The sequence below is a fragment of the Chroicocephalus ridibundus genome, chromosome 13 (assembly GCF_963924245.1).
Source record: "Chroicocephalus ridibundus chromosome 13, bChrRid1.1, whole genome shotgun sequence".
Classification (NCBI taxonomy): Eukaryota; Metazoa; Chordata; class Aves; order Charadriiformes; family Laridae; genus Chroicocephalus; species Chroicocephalus ridibundus.
In genome coordinates, this window is record NC_086296.1 from 10,509,021 (window position 1) to 10,522,598 (window position 13,578).

The window sequence follows — 13,578 nt, forward strand, 5'->3', positions numbered from 1 at the left end:
GGTTGGGATTTTTGTGTTTGATTTTACTTTATTTTTTTTTTAAAGTCTCTGCTTCCCCACTGTAATAATATGAGCGCAGCTCCATTAGTGCTAGCACACATGGGCCCCGTGGTTATCCCTGGGCTGTCTAAATCTGTACCCTAAGCTTCACAGTGTGCAGATCATCAAAGAAATGGTAAGAGGGAAGTGCCAGATTGCCACAGTTGTGTGACAGGGTCACTAATTTATACGTATCTGTAAAGAATAACATTTTCTTGCAATCCCGTTGCTAAGCCTGAAGGTAGACAGCTGAGTCTTTCAAGGATAAAACTGGTATTGCAATGTTGGGCTACAGAACAGCACTGCGAGGAGTGGATTCCTGGGATGTCATGGGGGAGCCGGCTGAGGCACGCCAAGAGGCTTTGTCCAAGCTGGAGGCTGAAGGTTACAACCTCATCTGGAGTATGGGAATAACCAGAGCTTCCATGGCGGAGACCAGCCCTGAGTTAGGGACAGCCACAGGGTGGGAGAAACGCTTCGGGAGACACTTGCCTGAAGCACGATCCCCCATTAATTAACAGGAAGGTTTCCATGTGCTGTAAATTCCAAGAGGCTTTGCTTGGCAGCCCTGTCAATCATTCCCAATGCACTCCAAGAAGGGAAATTTGGCCAGTTTAATAATTCTTTGTTGCCTGCTGTGTATTGAGCACAGACCTTTGCATCTGCCCTGCTGCTAGCGTACCAGGCGAATGCTTTAGGGGGGCTGTTTTGCTTCATTTGTGGTGCCGGCACGTGAACAGCTGGCAAAGCTAAGCTGTATCCCTCCTACTCCCATGTGCTGGAGAGGTTGAAACCTTGCTGAAATGTTCATTTTTCTAACATCCTGCAAGATACGACACAGCCCTGCGTTCTGGGGCCCATCATGCACAAGGCAGCTGCAGGCAGCAAGAGGGCAGATTACAACAGCATCAGTTCAAATCTTTGTCTTTATTCCCACACCAAAAACAACCTACAAACAACCCTCCCCTGGGTTTTCCATGAAATGAAGCTCAATATTCACAAGGCAGTGAAAAGCAAAAAACCTAAAATAAAACAAAAAAAAAAATAATATAAGGGACTTGTTATTCCCCAAACCATGCATTATAAATGCAGGAAACCTGCAATTAGAGTTGCACTTTCTAGACACAGCTCAGAAAAGCCTAAGCAGAATGTGTGCAAAAAAAAAAAGGTGATTGCATGGGTATGACATCCAAGGCAACCTCAACCTGACCCTGTAGTGACCTACATAATGACCACAAATTTGTGATTTAGGCCTGATTACTTCAAACTGAGCTTCAAAGAGCTAACAGAGTGGTAGGGGATTTTTTGTTTTGTTTCCTTGTCCCTTTGCATCAGTGCTGTGGGCAGCTTTGGTGGAAGCGGCTGGACAAAGTGGCCTGGAGGTGCTGTGCAGCCGCAGAACACTTCCATGGGGACAGGGCTCTTAGCAGAGCTAAATGCAGGAGTTTGCTACCACCATCACAGGGTGAGCTCCTGCATGCTGTGCAGCTCCTGCAATGCAGCTGGTACTGGGGGGATGGGGTTCCTGGAGTAAATGGGATGCATTGGTGGACATGGAGCCAAATGTGAGGTTAATTCAGTGATTTACAGGCTGTGCCGGACCCTGCACCGAAGGCTTCTGTGCTTTATAGGAGCTGCATTCCTGCCTCAGCTTCTCCCTACATTAAAGCTGAGCAAATGGTGCAATGGCAAGCCTTAATGTTCAGATTTTGGGCACAAGGTGAAGTTAAAGATGGGGGCAGCTGAGCCAGCTCTGCTACCAAAGCATCTCCTGCCTCGTCCCAGAGAACAGCCTTCCTCCGTGCAGACCATCCGTCACAGGGAGGTGGCGGGTGCCTGAGTTCTTGTGTCACAATAACTCCACTTTTGTTACTTGAGCTTATTTGTAGCCTATATAATCATAGCAATTAGATACAACCGCTCTTAGCTGCATAGCTTAATTACAACTAATGCACATCATTTCAATTAATTTTAATTATATGGAAAATGTGAAGAGTCTGTTACTCCATTGTTAAAATCATTTGGGACAAACAAGACTAAAGTGCTAAATTTCATAAAGGACCTAGTTATTAATTTTAACTCACTAATGAATGGATGTGTCTCTAAACTCTCCAAAGATGTAGTCTCTACTTGAAGAGTCACTGCTGTAGACTTATGGATATACTGAGATTTTGTCCCAGCCTTAAATGCAAAATGGAAATGCCCCATACTGCTGTCTCAAGCAATACTTCTACAAAAGTTATTTCATGTTAATTAAAAGTAACCACCTCAAAATTAACATGCACTGCTGCTGAAATACCACTGTGTGGACACTCCTCTGACAAAATAAATGTAGGCATGACCACTTACTTGGAATAATTTTAGCTTCTAATTAATCCAACAATTTTCTAAGACATTGAAATCTACCTCCTACTAGCTCATTTCTATTTAGTCTTTGAAAGAAATGTTTAATGCTCCTTGGGCAAGTTTGGAAAGTCTTATTTATGCTATGTACTATTTTTATCTGCTTTTATAAATGCCACTCCCTTAGAAATAAAATGTTTCTGGAGTTTGCTACATTAAAAGGAAAGGAAAACATAGCAGAAACTTTGAGTCCTGTTTTAAAGCATAAAAGGGTTTATCTTATCTAGAGCAACCGGTACAGGATAACCAGTGTTATCTTATCACCACATATTGATGTCAGGGTTTAAAAGGACTTGAGGCTGTTATGCTACACGGAGCAGAACTCCTACACTGATAAACACTGATAAAGCCGCAGTGCTCTAATCTAAACTACACCTTCTTTCTGCCCCAAATACACATGAGAAGAGCCAGAAGTGTTTTTCCTAGCACAGCACAATCCTCTGAGCGAGGGTGGGCTCCTTGGCCTGTTGGTGCTGCCGGGGACGGGCCCTTGGGGTTCCTCGAGGAAAAGAGATGAAACCCACCTCCAGGACGAGCTTAGCCCATGGCCATCGCTGAGCTCCAGCCTGACAGGAATCACCTGAACCAAAGGCACAAGGTTTTGCCAACGGGCAATGTTCATGTGAGCAGGTAATGTATGGGCTTAAAACTAATTACCTTCTTCGAGTGGTAGCAGCCCACACTTGCAGCGCTGACTGTACCAGCTTCAGCCCTTCAGCAGCCTGGCTGGAACGGTCTGTAATTTCTTCAGGCAGGGACGTGCCGCCCTAAGGCCTGCACTTGGAGAAAAACAGACACCCACGGAGTGAAGCGGGCCCGGCAAAGTGAGAGCCCGTCAGATGGAGGACGCAGGCTAACAATCCAGGTTGTATACGTGGTTTCTTCTTGCCTGTATAACGTGGATGCCAGTGATTGATGTTAATGTAATTTTCCTATGTTAAGCTATTGAATCAGTTACTTCCACAGGAACAACATGGTTCCCAATTAACAACAGACTGATGTGAGAGTGCCCATGCATGGTAACGGCCTTGGGGTCCCGCTTTGCCCTGCTGCGCTCCAGCGTTGCTCACCCACAAACCCACCAGGCTTTGGGCACGGCCCGGGTTTGCCTCAGGGAGGGGGTTTCTGGAGAGAAACCCTGTGGTAAAGGCATGAGAAGGCAGTGTGACGCTGATGGCATTGGGCATGGTGGAGCCAACAGGAAACCCAGTCATGGACAAGGTCCCTGCGTCACTTCTGCCTGCACACAGCCTCTCAACGGGGGTGGTGCAGCGCGATGAGGCAAAGGGCAGAAGGCAGAAGAAATCTGGATGTACAATACCAGTAACGAACATGAAAGCTCATGGCACGGACCAAAGTACAAGGCTGAGATAGTCATGCTGCAGAGGTTCGAAATGTAGTAGTACATAGGACACCCACATAATCTATGCATGAACTCAGAGCTTGACACCTCTTGCCTGCTTGTGCAATTCCAATTAAATGTCTGTGCATTAATCTCTCTGTTAATAAAAACTCACTTGCTTGCTCTCTCTCACCTCCATTTTCTGCCAACTGCAGATAAAACACCCAGGCAGCCCTCTGCTTATTTGATCCTAAGGTGAAGCGATCAAACAAGCTTGCAACCTCACCGAAGGATCACACAGAATGAGAAAGTGGGCTGCAAGGCAGATTAGTGAAATCGCTTCCATTACAGCTCCAAGCACAGACATATGCTATCTTGGCAAGTTTCTTTTACAACAAGCCTAACTTTCCTCCCTTCTCCTTCAGTTTTGCTGTGGTGTTGAAGTCCCTTTCTCTAGGCGCTCGGGATAAAATCCCGCACTTTGGAAGCACGGCACAGCAGCTTCAAAAGGCCCAACGTTGTGCTACCAGGAGCTGCACGGGCTTCTTTTATTTGAGCATAGCTGCCCCATCCAGATGTAGATGTCACGCTGTGTATGGTACAACATGCATCGTCTCAGTGTTGCCTTGAGCTGACAGAGTGTGATTCCCAGCCGTGTGGCAGCAGAGCCACTGCTGCTACAGTCCTGGGGAACAGAGATTCTGCTCACTCTTGCCATGCTTTTTTATAAACAATAGGTGGCAATTTTACCAATTAAGTGCGTGGGGAAGCAGTGAGTTTGGATCAGATGCACACAGCAGCTGCCACAGCATGACTACGCAGCACAGGGAGGCTGCAAGCACTTAAGCAAGACAGAATTATCATAGCACAAGATTAGTTCAGATATTATAAAGCACTGTTCCACTTCCAACAGCTCCCCACCAGGAAATCTCCACCCATCCCTGCAGTTAAGATGTGTATCTGTCTTGCAGTGTTAATTGTGCTGGCCTGCCACTTTGCCATGGTTTATGTAGGCGGCCCAACTTAACAAACCCGGACAGTAAGGGCATTCCAGTGCTGGGGTAGATAGTCCAAAAATGAATAAATGGAAGTCATGTAGTTCTGCTGAACCTGTGGTTTAAAGCTTCTAATTGCTAACTTTCATCTTTTACCAGCATAAATAATAAATGTGGCATGTTCCCCATTTTCCATCACCACCACATTATTAAAGCAATAAAACAATTTCAAAGGTGTGGTTATCATAAGTTAATGGCACCTCTAGGGGATTAGCAACACCCCAGGAGACTTCTTAGTCTTAAAAAACCCAATACCCCCTGTCAGTCTCTATTAGCTCAGTCGTGTGAGAGTGTGTGCACAGAGCTCCCTGCTCATGCTATGCCACTCAGCACGCAGGCCGAGTGAAGTGACACAACTCCAGGCATAATTAGGTCAGGAGATGCTTCCAGGCAGACGATTAAATAAAAGAGAGGAACCCTGCAATCACAGGCAGCTCAGATTAAGTATACACGCAGGTAACCCAGCTGCCTTCAAGCCAGCTCCAGCATTTTTCAGCCCAATGCAGTGCAAAGGGAGCGTCTCCCCTCTTGGGGAAGGCATGGGGAGCAAGCGCTGCCACGCAGAGCACCACAGCGCGAGTGCAGGGAGCTCTCCTTGCCGCATGCATGAGAGCATGTCCTCAAGATCAGGCTGGTGGGGAGGGAGCAGATGACTTGGAGGTGGCCAGTTGCCTGCCTGGAAGCATCACTTCATGGGGTTTTGCAAAACCCTGCTGAGAGCAGAGCTGGTTGTGAGGACCAGCCCGCCACCTGCCACACCAGGTGACTCGGGAGCAGTCCCTACACACAGCTGTCCTGTGGATGTCCCTCCTCTACCTCTTGCCTCCTGACAGTCTCTGTAATCTGGGCGTGACATCATTGGGAATTACGTTAGTTTTAGTATCTGCTGGGGCGTGAAGACCAAGCTATTTAGCACATCAAAACAACAGTATTAGCAAACAGACCTTCATTTAAGGTAATTACACACGAAGGAGACTGCCTTATCTTTCATCTCCTGTTTATTTTGCTAACAGTCACCCAGGTTCTTTAAGTAATACCTTCCCTGCTATCAGTTATCAAAGCAATGATGGAGGTGGAAGACAGCTGAATGCACTAAGCTCTAACACAGCAGAAGCCTCACAGGTGGAGGGGGAGGAGGAGGTGGAGGGACAGCTGAATAAGGGTGAGAGAGGAGGGCTGTCTAGCTCTGCCTTTGTCTGTCTGTCGGTAATGTTAAGCTGGAAGCCCTGATCCTACAGGGCTTTGTACAGCCTGGAGCAGGGGTGGGGTGTGGAGGACATGTGCTGCACTCTATCATGCCATGGAGGCTTCAGGTGAGCGGGGGCATTTGCTAATTGCTATTGCAAATGATCACAGCGACTCTTCAGCTCCCCCTGTGCCCACACTTCGCTATCATCCTCCATAAAGGTAAAGGGTGCAAGGCTGGGAGGATCTAGAGAATGGGTGTAAGGCAAAGCACAATGGCCTGGAAGATCAGTATCAGGCTGAGCAAGGTCTTTAGATGCATGGTTCCATCCTCACCCATGCGAGGGTGGACCCAGTGTCTGTCACAGTCAGCGGAAGGCACTGGTATGGCCACTGCCTCAGCCAAGAAGCACACTGGGGGCTGAGCTGCTTGATCCCACACTCAGCTTTAAAATAATAACAGACAAAGAACTCTTAGGAACATTTAGATGTCTCTTTCTGTCACAGAATGGCTGGGGGCCAAAAAAAAAGTGAGTCGTGTCACAGTGATGGTGAAGCAATGGAGTGCTTGAGTTTAGGGAAAAGTATTGCAAACTGGACAGTCTTTGTTGTGATTGCTGTGAGGACTTAATCAGTCAATAGGCCAGTTGTAGACGTAAAAATCCTCTTACTGTGACTCATCAGAAGGATACACTACCTGGGTCCTGATTCTCAAGTGCATTCAAAAGAAAAGGGCGATGAAATGCCTTGAGAGCACAAGACCTTGGAATAAATCATATTGCCGTGCTCAAATTGCAAGCCTACCAGGAATAAGCGTGAACATAAGATGTAGGATCTGTCTCTCTCTTAAGAAGAGAAGAGCAGAGGGAAATGGAAGTAGCTCTCACTGAAAGCAATGCTGGGTCATGAAGTAGAAAATAATGCGTGTGCGGTGTAGCTCTCATTGCTTTACCAGCAGGGAGCACGGCAAGTCAGCTCTGAGACTCCTTCCTCTCCTCATTTCTTGGCCAAGTGAAGCTGTATACACCAGAAACACAGTTTCTCCTGCAGTCCCTGGGATGCACTGGCCGGGCACTCCGGGCTGTTTTACCACCTGTATTGTCCTTCAGTGTCACCTTTCTCATATGCTTTGAAGAAGGTGAGCTTCTGGGCTGTGGTAGCCCCAGCTGCTGGCACAGCCACAGCCTCCAGCTCCGTTGTTTTTTCATGACAGGTTGCGTAGTATTTGACCTCAGAGCATCAGCGTCAAAAGAAAAAAAAAAGGGGCATAGCTGGATGCAATACAGGAATCCTGACAAGGGGATGTGTGTTTTGGGGATGCGGTCTACATACACTTTCACCCTGAATTCAGTACCTGACTAAAACAAAGGGCAGAAAACTAAACTCTTTAAATTCATTCACAGTCTCATTTCTTTCTGTTGCCAGATGTGATTGTTGCCTTTCAAAAATTTTTATTTCTTTTATGGGCATATTTATAGAGTTATGTCCATGAATTAAAGGACAAGAAACATTTTCTGCCATTTACAACTAGGCAATGGAAAACTGATTTTGCACAGGCAGAAAATTAAATATCCAAACAATCTTCGAACAGGAATCAATAGTGGTCTGGAAGTTACTGTAAGCTTATATTTAGTAAAATAAAACAGATACTAAGAGGAAAGTCTTGTAACATTCAGAAGTTAATGTAACTATGACTGATAAGCAGAACAATTGAGTGAGTTATTTTGGTATTTATAGCTTTTTCATATGTGTCTGATGGAAACAGTAATTTAAATCCTTTTGGATATTGGCACAATCATGCAGATGACAAAAGCATGAAGTGTAAACAAAGGACTGCAAGAAGTGAATGCATTGTGTTACAGAAGGACATCCAGGAATGTGTAATTCATTCATAGTCTAACACAAAGAGTAAATTGGGATACCAGAGCACTCTGCTGACTCCACTAAATGGGAAGGTTTTGAATGCACCTGGAGGAATAATACCAAAAAAGGACCTAGATAGACTAGAAAGCAACAAAATACAGAGATTTAATGTGGAAAAACTGTAAGTAAATCTGTCTAGGGAAAACTAATCCAAAACACAGATGTTCTCCTGGAGAGAGAAATCTTGAAAGCAATCATGTTAAAGCAGACAAGGAATGACAACGGAGTTAATGGTAAGTCCCTGGTGCAACAGGCAGCACAAATCAGAGTGGGGAGTTTGTGTGCCTGTGCCGGCAGCCCACTGTTCGCCACCGCTCACTCCTGCGGAGCGCTGCTGTAATCTCTGACTCGTGAAACGCTAATTCTAGCAGTGTGATCAGCAGGGAGATAACACAAAGTGGACGCAACTCTAAGCAGTACAACAGAATTACTACAAGTTCAGAGGAAACAACTCATCTAACACATACCACCACTGGGGTAAGGTGTAAGATAGGCGATAAGCCCATTAATACTGAAACTGAAATATTAAATGTTCCATTGCATGGCAGATTTAAAAACTAAACAGAGAACTAGAGACCCAGTGACAGATCATCGCTGGGTTGCAAAGTTCAGGGTGTCCTTTGCCATTCATCTTAAAATTTCTTCTTAAAATCCTGCCCATGACTGACAGACAAAACTCCATCCAAAGGTAAGAACAGAAAAGGGTCTGACTGACGCTTTCTTAAGAAAAATTCTCTCTTCTTAAGAAAAACTCACTGGATTAAGGGTAATTAATAAAATGCCCAGATACAAGCTCTCAGAAATGTTATTCTACACTCAGGAAAGGGAATGTAAACCTCTTCTGGACGGAAAGGCTGCAGGACCCAGCCAGTGTTGGCAGCAGTGACAAGACCGGTGCTTTCCTACCAGTACTGCATGCAGAATTGCAGGTGTGGGTGGCTTGACAATGCCTTGGGCACAAATGCAAAACCAGCACATTTTGCTGCCTGCAGATGAGGTTTCACATCCCACATTGTCTCCCACGGATACTGTGAGTCCCGGTAAGGAGTGGATTAGGCTGGGTTAGGCTGCTGCTCCCCATCCACAGGAATACATGTCCTGGCCAGCACTAGCCAGCCCTGCTGCCAGCTGCAGCTTTTATTTCCAGAGATGGTTAAAATCCAATTTGGGAAGAGAAGCAGTTGTTGGAGGCACAGGGCAACGACAGGCACAGGGGAGCATTTCTTTCCTAGACATTGTGTCTAGGAGACCGCCTGAGGTCTTATGGGGGCTGGGGGAGGGATGCAGAGGGGTGTGCAGGCATGCGGATTGATGCTCAGGGGTACCCACCCCCCGGCCTCCCCCAGGGCTGCCTTCCCACAGCTGCAGAAGACCCACATTGCCATCTAGCGCCAGAGCAGCACAAGGACAGCCGGGAGGCATCGCCTTCCCGCCGGGGCCGGCCCGGGGGCTGAGCCGGGGTCGCCCCCCTGCAGGTCGCGGGTCCCTCTGGAGCCGGCAACTCCTTTCACTGCGGAAGCCTAAGGCGAGGGTGTAAATCCTGTGCTGTTCTGCCGAAGCACGGCAAGTCGCCTGAAACCCTGCCATAGATCCTGCTTTGTCCTCAGGTACGCGCAAGGGCTTAAGAAACATGCAAATAGCTTTGTTTAAGCTCAAAACATTATAGTTACTACTGAGCTCATCCTGAAAAAAAGGTGCAACTAAAGTAAGGTTCAGCAGCGATTGAGGTATCTAATATTTATATATTTCCATAGAGGTTTACATGCTGATACACCTCCCGCCTGCCTGACCTTCAGCCTGGCGGCCGCGGCCCTGCCCTGCCCCAGAAGACAAGCAGGATGGGGGGATCCGGGCTCGGTGCCCCCAGGAGCACCGGGATGCTGCAGAGGGATTTCGTTAGGTATTAATAAACTGTGACAGTTCCGGTGAGAATCGGGGTGTTAAACTTATTGTCCTGGGCAGGATCCAGCCGGGACAGCTCGGCTCTGCCAGCTGCGGTTTGCCCGCAGGGAGAGGGCGAGGGGAAGGAGCGAGGCCGAGCAGGCCGGGTCCTGCCCCTGTTCCCGCTGCAGAGGCTGGGTGTCGGGGCTGGCAGCGCGATGCTGGTCCTGCGCGGGCTGGTACAGCTGCTGATTTCCACCCAGAGGTCATCACGTTGATGTAGTAAATGTCTGCCTCCAAAAGAGTAGGTTGTAATTACAGGATATTTTCTGTGGCATCTTTTCATGCCAAGCACTTTTATATACACAAAGGTAGGTGTGTACTAAATATTTTTCAGGGGACTTCCCACCATAAGAGATTGAACTGTTAAGAGTTGTTATTATTATGTGTGCTACAAGAAGACCTAGAAGCCTCAGATGAGAGAAGGCCTTGACTGTGCTGACAGGGTACACGTTTGATACATCTGACTTGTCGGTGCAGAGCCGGCAATCTGATTGGGACGGGACAGAGGAGTGAGCAAGCAAAGTGATTCGCTCCACACCATAAAGCAGTTCAGTAGCTGACCCAGGTCTCCCAAGTTTCAGCTTGCCAGCCAGTCGTTTCAATTAAATGTTGTACGTGGTGGAATTTGTTTATTTTTTCAGACTGTGGTTATGCGCTTGTAACAAAGGGCTCCCAGAAAAAACAGCCCCTTCATGGTTTCATGAGCTCACTGATAGGAGAGAGACACTGCTCGCTCGCATTCCTTCCCATGCTGTAAGTAGGAACCCTGAGCACCACTTGGCAAAGACACAGAGGGCTGTCACACTCAGCTGGAAGGATTCATTAGTGGATCCTGAAAACTGCACCAAGCAACTTGATGAAGTGGCAATCCAGGACCAGCAAGAGCTTGTGGCCTTCCAGCAGTGTAGGTACAACTAAGCTTTGCCACGGCGAAGATGCGGTGCAGAGCAAGGTCAGCCTGCTCTTGCCACAGGAAGGGTGGCTAGAAGGGGTAAAGCTTGAGGGCAAGTGTCCTCCTTGCACATCTTGGTCTTCTGTCAAGAGACCTCATAAAGAAAAGCACCCCCTGATTGTGATCAGCTGCTCAGCCCTCACTCGAGCTTAAGTGCTCTCAAGGTCACTCATCAGGTGATGGGGAGCAAATATGCTGCTTTGGGAGCTGAAAGTTTGTGCGTGTGTTCCAAGGACTGGAAGAGCATTTCACCTACAGCCCCTGAAATTGCTGCTGCCTGGCAAGACAACATCCACTGGATCAAACTGAGGCCCTGCAAGCAGAACATCCTTTTGCGAAGGCAGGCAAAATTTTAGAGACCCTGTCACCGTAAGATCTTTTCCCCCCTAATACTAAGATCTGAGTGAAATCTATTTATTTTAGGTCTGCTGTGTCACAACAGATCCAAGAGCTGCATTTTCTCATGGAAAGAGAAAGGCTTTGTTTAAAAATATTAGCTTTTCGTGACATGTAGTCTCAGTTTCTGTACAAGCTTTTAAACTCTAGCTCTCCAGTGCAGATGAAGGACCAGCTTCTACCTCAGTGTAATTCTGCCTAAGCCCATGCATTTACACTGAAGGTGAATTTTGTCCATAAGGTTTGTGGTTCTCAGGCAGAGAAGCACTGTGCTGCAGATATTTACATTCAGCAAGGCTCATAAGCCACTGAACATCTGTTCTCTTGTTAGCAGCCTCCTCAGCATTTGCCCTGTAGGCAATAATCTACAGGACAGGTTTCCCGGCACCTAAACTACTGTAGGATAATTCTTTAACTAAATGGAAAGCAAAGCCCAAGGCCCTGGGAATTCGCTTTTGTACAATAATCTTTTGTGTGCGTACAGTGGAAACCAGAGGATTATGGAGTCAAATCATGAGAATTCAGGTCAAGTGAGAGTTGGGGGCGGGGGGGAAGGAGAAGATGACAGTGGGAAGGTAGCGATCCCAGGGGAAGTAACGTGACGCTTGCAGATAAGCCTGTTCTGCTGTCATGGTTTAATTTTACACATCAGTATTAAAATTTCTGAGCATTGCTGAACACCAACTCTCCCTTTACCGCATCAGGTTCTTTTCGTTGGTGGTTTTTTTTTTCCTCTCCTCTAGCAGCTGTGTTATTTTGGAGTATCCCTCTGTCGCAGTTATTTTCTTCTGCCATGCCTCCATCTTCTAGCTCTTTATTTTTTTGCAATCTGAGAGTTTGTGCATTTAAATCCCCTTCCTCCATTCAGCTCCCTGTTATTTTTCTCGTTCCTGCACACTTAGCCTGGATCAAGGATTTCAAAGATCCTCTAGATATACAAAGCAATTCATTTATCTCCCCTGGACATTTGCTTAATGGAAGGAAGGAAATGTCATTAAAGAAAAGCACTATGAAAAATGTGATGCTGCTTTTTCTCTTTTTGGCAAGGGATTGATCTGGATATCCAGACTGACACCCAGAAACTGCATTCAAATGCCTGCCTGCTCTTCCTACAATGCAAAAAGACCCAGCTGAATCCAATCAACTATTTAACATGATCTGGGCTGGTGTAGGCTGCTAAACTGATGGGAGGATGTGCTGTTGGGCGATGACTGCTGAGAAAATAGTGGAATAGAAGTGTTAAATGAGACATAGGAGTAAGCAAAAGAGAAAACTGCACCAAGGAAAATTCACAAGTCTTCTGCAAAACCGAGCAGCTGTACAGCTCATCTAAACGTGAGGATTTTCCTTATCTTTTTAAGAAGGCAGACAATATGGCAGAAAGGTTATGTTCTACTTGTGGCATAAAATCATGTCTCAGTTACCACGTATGAGACTTGGAACAACACACCTTCTCTGCTGCCTTTGCGAAATCTAACATGCCAAGCAAGGCAGGAGTAAGCCACTGCACAAAGCAGCTCCGCTTTCTGCTCTGCAGGGGTGGGGGGAGCAAGGGGGGTTTGAGTCTGTAGGTATTTGTACAGTGAAAGTGCTGCAGGCTGGGAAATGCATTTTGGGTGTTTTTGGGCGTGTGTGTGGTTTTTTTGTTGTTTGTTTTGTTTTGTTTTTTTAATTGTCACAGCATTTTACCACTTCCAGGAAAAGAGTATATATCTGCCCAGACAGGAAATCTTCATTTTATGAGTTACATGTGATGCTGATTATGAATTTATCCTACTTGGTGTACATGCAGTTACTCACTGTCAGGCGATTTCCATAGGTGCTATGTCCTAAGTCAGCTCCACACACAGGCTGTGCCACTTAAGAAGAAGAGCTAAGCACTTTGCTTCCCAGTCATCCTCTGCAAGAGAATATAAACTTAAAGCCTCTCACAGGCAAAAGCAGAAAATGCTTTGTTAGTGCTTGTTTTGATTGAGATTGCTTTAAGGAGTGACACAATCTTGATTGTTGCAAAGTCATATATGTGTCAGGGAAGTCCAGAACTCAGGTTGTCCAAGGAATCGTAATTCAGTCATCTTCTATATGTGCTATGAAAGTTCTGAGCTGCGTGCCTACATGCTGTTTTTCCTAATACCTTTGAGAGATTCTGTGTTCTTGCTATTTTTCCTTTGTGTCCCATTTTCAGTTGGTTAGTTCATATGTTCCAGATGAACACAGACTGCACGAAGGGACAGGGAGGGAGACAGGAGGGATAATGTAAGTCTTTGTGGGAGTAACCTACAGTTTGGACATCATATTTAAAAAGCACGGTACAGAGTACAGATGTTATGGGTCGTATT